Source organism: Cnephaeus nilssonii (genome assembly GCF_951640355.1).
Source record: "Cnephaeus nilssonii genome assembly, chromosome: 8".
NCBI lineage: Eukaryota > Metazoa > Chordata > Mammalia > Chiroptera > Vespertilionidae > Cnephaeus > Cnephaeus nilssonii.
The window spans coordinates 79,047,955-79,058,402 of NC_137079.1; the positions used below are offsets into that span (position 1 = coordinate 79,047,955).

The 10,448-nt window shown below is 38.1% G+C and overlaps 1 pseudogene across 1 annotated transcript in view; it reads left to right on the forward strand.

The window, feature by feature from the left end:
• Positions 1–3,997, forward strand: part of LOC307104060 (small ribosomal subunit protein uS7-like) — a 43,786-nt pseudogene extending 39,789 nt beyond the window's left edge. The window contains exon 3 of the transcript in view: positions 3,886–3,997. The product of the transcript in view is annotated as a small ribosomal subunit protein uS7-like (transcript). The remainder of the gene's footprint in view (positions 1–3,885) is intronic.
• Positions 3,998–10,448: the final 6,451 nt, after the last annotated feature.

Consider the following 10,448-nt stretch of genomic DNA (forward strand, 5'->3'; position numbering starts at 1 on the left):
GGAAAAGGAGAACCCACAATTTAGGTATGTGTTCTGACCTGGAATTGAACCCATAACCTTTTGGTGTATGGATGATGCTCCAACCAAGGGAGCCACATGAGCCAGAATAAGAATTATTTTTTTATATATAAACAAAGGTTTCACAGTAATGCCACAAAGCAATTTCTCAAACAGGCTTTGTAGAGCAGCCTTTGAAACTCCATCTAGTAATAACTAATGTGTTTATAAAACCAAATTTGCCTCAAAGGAGATATTTATTTACTGTAAACTCTCCTCATGATACCCTCTTAGCTGTCATCAGCTTTGTTGTCAAAGATTCTTTGAAGTGGCAATTGTTGACAGCCAGAAGTTTGTAGGCTTTGGAAATTTGCTATAGTGTTTCTTATCCACTGTGTTCCCTCTGAAAGATCAAAGCCTATTCACATAGAGCTCAGACATTGTAGATGCCAAAGATTTATTTAGCTTTTTACTAGCTTATTTCACAACTCACACCTCATAACAAGAAAGCCTGGAATTTTTTTTACATAAATACACAGAGTACACTTGAAAAACTGGAAACTATATTAAGGAGAAAAATTTCAAATATTATTATCTTCTGAAGAAAATCAAAACAAATAAAACCTACTAGTATAGACAAGGTTATCAGAGATAAGATATTGAGCTTAACTTTGATTTGGAGTATAATTTAAACATCATAAAACTACTACGCATTTAAAAACACCAACTAGAACTCAAAAATTATTTTCACTGAGATGCAATCAAGATTTGGGTAGCTTTTATTAACATATCAGTCAGGATATGTCACCTCTAAGACTATAAGATCACTAAATGGGTTTTTGCACAAATTTCAGGTACAAGCTCAAGTTCATTTCCAACCACAGATTTTGGCTTCACAACACTGACAGAAAATATGGCTTTTATGAATTCTGTAGGTTGTTCAAACTACAAACTGCTCCAGGAGTTACCATATGTGTTGGCATGACTCTCCAATCCAGTTTTGAAGGACAAACTAAATCTAATGTAAAACCTCTGAATATGAGATTGAGGAGTTTTTTAAAAATGAAATTTAAAAAATAAAAGAATTAAATTTAACAACTTATTATAGCTTCCAGACAGAAAGAGAGAGAGAGAGAGAGAGAGAGAGAGAGAGAGAGAGACTTAAATTTTTGCTTTCCTAGTTTAATAAAAGTGAAATTGTGGGAATAGAAGAGGTTGGAAAAAAATAGTAACCAACAGAGCAACCAACTTCAACTATGCTTTGTTTTCTTAAACACTGGACCATGTTACCTGAGAATTTGAGGTTAATATGAATCTTATTTGTTCTAAGTCAATGATCATTCATCCTTATATGGAAGTCCTGGCTTAAGGAATATGAAACATATTCAATTTTATGCTTTATTTATGGAACTTAAAAAATATATTTTTTTCATAAAAAAACAATTTTGAAATCTCTGAAGAAATTCAAGAGTAATAAAGTTTAGAAACTATATTGTATTCAAACCATGGAACCATGTTAAATATGAAATGAGGTCTGAATATAAATTAGTAAGATGTTATTAGACATCTAAATATGGGTAGCAACTGACCAATACTATTTTATACCCACCTCCCTGCAATTCTCCTTAAATAAACAATGCTACTGTGTTAATAATCTAAGGAAGGCAGATTAAAAGGCAGAGTGAGTCATTAATTAAGCTGAAAGGAATGTAAAACACAAGGGAACCACTAAGATACTCAAATAGCTAATCAACTGTTAAATTCCCAATTTCTGTGTAATGAAAGTGCTATGTTTGCGCCTTCCTTTCTCCTTGCTATACTTTGAATTTAACTCACTGTTCTTTTACTTCCCTAAGAAAATAAAACAACAACAACAAAAATTTAATTGAATTTATTAGGGCTACATTGGTTAATAACATTATATAAGTTTAAGGTGTAGAATTCTATAAAACATTGTGTGTATATTGTATTGTGTGTTCACCACCCCAAGTCATGTCTCTTTCTCTCACCATTTATCCCTCTTTTACCCTCTCCTGCCTCCCCCAACCCCCATTTTATCTTAGTAATGACTATGATGTTGTCTGTCTATGAGTTTTTTGTTTGTTTGTGTGTGTTGTTGTTTTCTTCTTTGCTTAATTCCTTCACCTTTTTTTTACCCAGCCCCCCTACCTAAAATTGATTTACTGTTAAAGTTTTCCATTAAAAAAATAAACATCATTTTAAATGCTTAGAAGTTATCTAGAGTATATATTTTAATAAGACAAAGATATTCCCAATGTTTGAAAAAAATCATTGCTAATTTTGTGTTTTTCCTATCATCATCATCATCATCATCATCTTTATTACTGTTACTATACTAGTAGCCCATCGAGTGATGTAGCACGCAGTAGGCTGCCCGCCGTTTCTACCAGAGCTGGCAGGAACCACAGCGTGATGCCGGGAGCCACGCTGCTTCCACGGGAGCCATGTGGCTTCTGCCTTGCCGCCAGCGCCCATGGGAGCCGGGAGGGAGCTGCACCAATTCCACAAGAGGCGCAAGGGAGCCACGCTGTTTCCGTGGAAGGCGGGCCCGCCGTCTCCTCTCTGGGCCTGTGCTCAGCTGTGGAGGCTGCGGGCCAGCCCCCCAGACCCCCCAGAGGCCCTCCGCGGCCGGGGCGGGACTCTTGCCTCATCACCGTGGCGAGGAAGCAAGCATTCTGCCAGGCCACTCACGCTGCCCACTCTCAGCGGCCGCCTCTCGCCCCTTCCCCCCAGGACTGGGAGACTCTGGCAGGGCTGGGGGACTGGGCACCACCATCTTGTGGCTATGGGTGCCGCCATCTTTGTGACAGTTAATTTGCATATTACCCTTTTATTAGATAGGATCACTGTTACTCATTTTCAGGACATCTCCATAAAATAATATAATCAATTTCTCAAAATTTGCCCAAATGATTACAAGTTAAAATCATGGGCTTTGAAAACGACTAGGAGCTTTGTTTACTCATATTTAAAATAAAAAAAATACCTACTTTCAAGCCTGATTTAAAGTTTATATAAATAACATATTTAAGCACACTTTGATAGACTGTATTACTTTTTACAATATTGAATGTTTCTATGGTAAGGTAGATTTGTTTCCCCTCCTCAGTGACACCAGGCCAATGATATAGATTCAATTTTGCCTGTTGTAATTGAGTAAAGTGACGATAGCAAATTTTTGGACTGGAACCTGTATTCTTTGTCCACCAGAATCGAAGAATGAATCCACAGACAGAAAGTGGTATAGCAAAGGTGGAGATTTATTGAAGAGCAAGTACAGTCTCCCACGTGGGGAGGGGGGAAAGAGTCCCACAGAATGGACTCCCATGTAGGGAGGGGGAAGAGTCCCACTGAGTTCCTTTTCCCTATGGCTTATAAAGGCTGCAGATCTGGTGCCTTGATATACCCTCTGATTGGTCACTATTTCCTTAGACTGGTTACTATAGTAACTTCTGAGCTCAAAGGTTGAATCTCACATGGGACATGTGAAGTTCTCCCCACCCCTCCTCCTTCCTTATTGTTTTCCTATTTCCTTTGGGCTTTTTTCTTCTCCTTCTGAATGAAGGGTTTCCTTCTCTTTATTTTGTAAATATGACCTTTCTTGGCAACTTCCAGTTCCCTTGTCTTATGGAAATATACCTGTTGCTGCTGCCTTGTCACTGTACCTGGCTTCCGTGTGTTATGGAAATGTACCTTCTCCCAGTCTGTGGCCCTGTGTTTTTTCATGGACCCCAATTCTAAAAAATCCCTAAGCCTGCCTATATCCCCATAAAATTCCTGCTTCAGTGATGTGTTTCATATGTGTGCAGAAGTTTGGAGAAATTGTGTGGTTTTCCATTATATCCTTTTTCTCTCTCTCTTCCACAGATTGATAATACTTCATGCAGAGCCGGTCCATCAGCTTCGTACCAGCATGAAGGTGATGTCAAGCAGAGTTGCAGCCAACTTAGGGTGGACATACAGCATAAAGAAGAAATAAGCCTTTGCTTATGTAAAACAGTGAGATTTTAGATTTGTTATTTTGCCACAAGATGGACTATCCTAAAAGATATAAGTACTTAGCCCATTGCTGATGCAGCATAAGCACAGTAACTATGGTTATTAATAATGATAAGAAACTTCAATAATCAGAATATTTCTTCTCTGATATTTCATGAGAAGAAACTGCACCTAACATAAAGAGGCAATACTATTGAATGTGAACTATAATTGAAAAAAAAAGATGGAAAATTGTATGTTATATGTTTTTCATCATAATAAAAAAAAACACAAAAAATTTACGACTAGTTGTGAATTGCAAACAAACTTTTGATACTGCTTTCAGTTCACATCATGGATTCCCTACTGAGAAAATATTTTAAAATAAATGTGAAGGTCCTTGAAAATGTAAATAGCTTCTTAAATGTGACCACTGAGGAGTACTTGAGTTTAATTAGTTAACAAGGATCTCTTCCTAAAAATTCTATTGTGTTGCTTTAGAAGAGTATAAGCAGTACATTTAAGAAGTCTGTGACCAATAAAATATTACTAGTATACTGCTGAAAGAAAAGAAAAGGTATTGTCCAGATTACAGAAACCTTTAAAACAAGCAGAAGTTCATTTGTGGGTATGACAAACACTGTTTGCTTGACCAAACTTGAGTCAGGCTCCCCCGAGTCCTGCCCCAACAAGACTTACCTTGTAGTGTTCAATTTTAGCAAGAATCCTACTAAGTCACTTTAGTGAGAATTCCTCACCTTTTATATCTGATAAAACTCCTAAAATTTAATACCCCCCAGGTAATATCTGATCACCCTAGCCTGCCTTTAACAAGAATTCTGTTGTCATTCAGTCAAAATCCCCCCAGACTTGATATCTCCTCTTAGTACTTTTCCATGAACCAATTGCTCCCACCCCCACACTTGCTACTTGAGTATAAATTCCTACCTGTTCTATTTGAAACAAACACTTATTTGTAATTGAGCCTATTTTTATTCCAGAGTTTCTTTTCCCCTACTACAATACATTTTTTAAATAAAATATATGTTTACTGCTTTAACTTCTATCTGGCTCTTTCCCTTTAACATGTATACGTTGAGTTCAGCACAGATTAACCCTAATACCAGATAGTAAATTTTGTAGCTGAACAGAACTTGCTATTTAAATTTAAATTCTCCAACTACCTTTTTAGCAATAGGAAAACTGACACCTCATGAGCTGAGGGATTTTCCTAATGAAAAACAAACAAACAAACAAAAAACACAGGACAAGAATACAGCTAAAATTATTTTTAGATGAGCAGTGTAAACAATGACCCACAAATAAAATACAACAATGTTTATCTGTTTGATGGTAAACAATAAGAGGGGCATCAAATGGTACAAATCTATGAATCATTAAAAAAAAAGGCTAATTTTTAAGTACTTTCCAAGGTACGGGATTTAGGAATACATTCTAGAAAGACATAGTTTATATATACAGGATGGGACAAAAGTAAGTTTAAAGTTTTTCATATGGAAAATAATATAATAGTTAATAAATAATAATGCAAGAATAAACTCTGTTTCACATACTCACAACTGTAAATCTACTTTTGCCGCATCCTGTATTTTTTTGTACCTGTGGCAACTTTTCTCAATGTGGTTTATAAGATATGACAAAACAGATAGCTAGATAACCACACATGTGAAGAAATTCAGGATAAGAATAAGTAGAATAGTTGTTTTATATTTCTGTGTGGAAATAACCTCTGCGAAGTTTTATGGCCAGTGCTAGGTGCTGGGTTTCATTGGAAATATATGACCAATGGTAAAGGTTTGAGATGCAGATGGAATAACTTATTGCAGAATATTTTTCACCCAAAGTAAAAAGGGAAACCAGAAAATATACATAAATACAAATAAGTCATCTATTTTATGGCACTGGAAAACTAAGAAGACAGCAAAGACTAGAGCTGAAATGTCCATTAAAGAAGAATACTGGAGAGGTAGCAAGACGTCTACAATCAATTTTATGGATACTAGAGGCCCGATGCATGAAATTTGTGCAAAGGCCTTGGCCTCAGCCCCTGCCCTCTGTGGCTTTGCCTGGAAGGAAGGACACCCGGTCTAATTAGCATATCACCCTTTTATTATTATAGATGTGTGTGGATTCCATGCCTAGCAAAAAGCTAAGAATTCAGACAACATCTTTGGGAACAAAAGCAGTAAATTGGAGGGACAAACTTGAAGACTTGAAGAGCCTCAATTTAAGTATTGGTTTATTCTGCCATGAGAATATTATTTTTTGTCTGCCTCTAGGAAACATACCTTCCTTTTGTTCCAGGAATTTGTCAAAATGCCTAAAGACAGTTTTAGAGAACAGGGGCTTCTTATGTATTTTCTTACTAATAATTTTTATTTTTAACATTTGGCAGAATTCAGCCTATGATTGACTTTCAATGTAACATATCACCTGGTAATAAACTTATGGGTTGTAGACATAGAAGGTAATCATAGCTGCTATCATTAGGTTAACCTTCAAATTTCAGTAGGTAAACACAACAGAACTTTATTTCCAACCAAGGGTAATGGATTTTCTATCATTTACAATGTTTGGCTTCAAAGGTTGTCATGGATACTAATATCAAAGAAGAGGACATAGACTTAGAAGTAGGTAGATCAATTTGGTCTATATTGTATTGATCAAACATAGTCACATGGCCCAATACAGAATGAAGGAAAACAGAAAATATTGTCCCAAGCTACACAACACTATATAGCACACCAAAATCCTTGGTAGAAAGACATGTCTTTTTGTATTGGCCCACTCCCCTGATCACCAAATATCTTTGTAGCTCCTTCTTCCAGCACCCATTAATACTACTTCTGTCTCAAGAGAAAAACTATCCTCAGCCCATTTAGACTGTTTTTATTAGTGCAAGTACAGAAGGCCAAAATTTGTTTTAACAATCACTAAAGTCTTTTATAAGCAGTCTCATGGTTTCTTTTGTAATACATTATTATAAAAAATTAACTGGGATTATTTTGAATATTCCTCCTATTAAATTCATATTCCAGTATGATACTGAAAGTCATTTCTGATAAATAATTCTCAGTTATTATACATTCCATTGTTTTCTTTTTTTAAAAATATATTTTATTGATTTGTTACAGAGAGGAAGGGAGAGGGATAGAGAGTTAGAAACATCGATGAGAGAGAAACATCGATCAGCTGCCTCTTGCACACCCCCTACTGGGGATGTGCCCGCAACCAAGGTACATGCCCTTGACCAGAATCGAACCTGGGACCCTTTAGTCCGCAGGCCGATGCTCTATCCACTGAGCCAAACCAGTTAGGGCTGTTTTCTTAACTTTAATATCTCTCCTATGAAAGAATTATGGCTATTTTGTGACTACCTAAAATAATTGGTGAGGAAAAACACTGTGTGTGTGTGTATGTGAATCTTTATTTTAAAGAATAAATTCACAGGGTATAGAATTCTAGGGTAGTGGGTTTTTCTCTCCCAACATTTTATTTATTTTTAAAATCATTTCTTATTCTCTAATTACAGTTGACATACAAAGTTATATTAGTTTCATCTGTTCAACCCAGTTATTAGACATTATAACACTTACTAAGTGATCATCCCAATAAATCCTGTGCTCATTTTGACACATACATAGTTATTAAAATATTATTGTCTATATTTCCTATGCTGTATTTTATATCCCCATCACTATTCTGTAATAACCAATTTATATTTCTTTTTTTAATATATTTTTATTGATTTTAGAGAGGAAGGGTGAGGGAGAGATAGAGATAGAAATATCAATGATGAGAGAGTATCTTTGATTGGCTGCCTCCTGCATGTCCCCTACTTGGGATCAAGCCCACAAACCAGGAATGTGCCCTGACCGGGAATCAAACTATGATCTCCAGTTCATAAGCCAATATTCAACCACTGAACTACACTGACCAGGTACAATTTGTATTTCTTAATCCCTTTACTTTTTTCACCCATCCCCACAACATCCCTCCCATCAAAATGTTCTTTGTATCTATGAGTCTGTTTCTGCTCGGCTTGTTCATTTATTTTACTTTTTTTGATTCCATTGCTGACAGATATGTATTTATTGTCATTTTTATTATTCATATTATTGACCTTTTTTTCCTTCTTTTTCTTAAAGAAGACCATTTAACATTTCATGTAGTACTTGTTTGGCGACAATGAACTACTTTAGCTTATTATTGTTTGAGAAGTTCTTTATATGTCAGTCAATTCTAAATGATAGCTCAGCTGGGTAGAATAATCTTGGTTGTAGGTCCTCCCTTTTCATTACTTTGAATATTTTGTGTCTATCCTTTCTGGCCTGCAAAGTTTCTATTGAGAAATCAGCTGATAGTTTTATGAGAGCTCCCTTGTAGGTAACTGACAGCTTTTCTCTTGCTGCTTTTAACATTCTCTCTTTGCCTTTAATTTTTTGCATTTTAATTATGATGTGTCTCAGTGTGGGCCTCTTTTGGTTCATATTGTTTGGGACTCTTTGTGCTTCCTGATCATATATATATATTAGAGGCCTGGTGCACAAAATTTGTGTACTCGAGGCGGGGATCCCCCAGCCTGGCCTGTGCCCTGTCACAGTGCAGGATTCCCGCAATCGATTGCCCCAAAGAGGCAGGCACTGCCCACCCATCTGGGGCTCCTCAATGGATTGCCCCAAAGAGGTAGCCTGGAGCTGGGGATCCTGCCTCCATGCCACGCAGAACTGGGAGGAGGGACCCCCAGGACCCCCAAGCAGGCCTTATTGCATGGAGCCGGGGGACCCCCAGGCAGGCCTTGCCTTACGGAGGCAGGATTCCCAGGCAGACTCTGTACCAAGCCCGCAGCATCAAGTCCAGCCCCATACACCTGCATGTGCCTGCTGTGTGCGCAGCCATCCTGTGACGGTGTGAGGGCATGATGGTGTGACGGCATGAGGGCATCACAGTGTAATGACTACTTAGGTTTTTATTAATAAGGATATTTCAGAGAGGAATGGAGAGGTGGAGATAGATAGAATCATCAATGATGGGCATGTGCCCTTGACTAGAATTGAACCTGGGACCCTTCAATCTGCACGTTGACGATCTATCCACTGCGCCAAACCAGTTAGGGCTTGTATGTCTATTTCCTTAACCAAGTAAGGAAAGTTTTCTGTTATTATTTTTTTCCAAATAAGTTTTCAATTTCTTGCTCTCTGTCTTCTACTTCCAGCATTGCCGTGATGTGAATGTTGGTGTGCTTATAGTTGTCCCAGTGGTTCCTTACACTATCTTCATTTTTTAAAAATCTTTTTGCTTTTTGTTGTTCTGATTGGGTGTTTGTTGCTTTCTTATATTTTAAATTGCTGATTAGATTCTTAGCTTAATCTACTCTATTGCAATCATTCTTCGTTTCAGTTAGTGTATCCTTCATTTCTGACTGGTTCTTTTTTATGGTTTCTATGTCCTTTTTCATGCTGTTGAACTTCTCACTAAGTTCTCACTGAGTTCCTTGAGAATCCTTATAACCATTGTTTTAAACAAACACTGAATCTGGTAGTTTGTCAGCCTCTATTTCATTTAGTTCTTTTAATGAAGATTGCTCCTGTTCTTTCATTTGGGATTTGTTTTTTTGTCTCCACATTTTGGGTGCTTCCTGTTTGTTTCTATGTATTAGGTAGAGCTTCTACATCTCCCAGACTTGGTAGAGTGGCCTTATGTGATAGGTGTTCTGTAGGCCCCAGTGGCATAGCCTCCCTGGTCACTTGAGCTGGGAGCTCCAGGTACACCCATGTGCACTATCCTGTTGTAGTTGAGCTTTGACTGTTGTTGGTGTCACTGGGAAGATTGACCCCAGGCCACCCAACTACAGTGGAGGAATTGCTATGTAGGAGTTGACCATTTTGGAGCAGGTCTTGCTTTAGTGCCCATTGAGTGTACCGCTTGTAGTGGTGTAATATGGTGTGGTCTGAAGCTGTCCATTAGGGTCACTGGCTCTTGGCCTCCCAGGAGGTGCCATCACCTACTCTGCTTGGGGCCACCCAGCATAAGCTACAGAGCAATCTGCAGATGGCTACTAATTGTGCTGGGCTTGGAGGTGACCAGGAAGAGCCAAGATATGAACCAAGGCTGGCTGCCCCTAGTGCCAGACCAGGGGCCACTTGGAAAGACGCATGGGATATCGAGTATTCAGGAGCCAGATCCTACTTGTTTGAGTGATTTTAGGAAAGTCTTAAGCATGAGGCAAAAGAAGCCATTTGTATGAAAAAGACACTGGGTGGGCTAGAAAGTTTGGTGGGACGGGGTCTCAGGGAATCACCAGGGCAGGGTTAACAATGTGAGCTAGGTTGATGGAGACTCATATATGGAGGCCACCTGCTGACTCTATTGGTCCAAAGGTTGGGATGGGTGGGGGGGTAGAGGGGGAGGGAGCAGTGTCTCAGAAAATG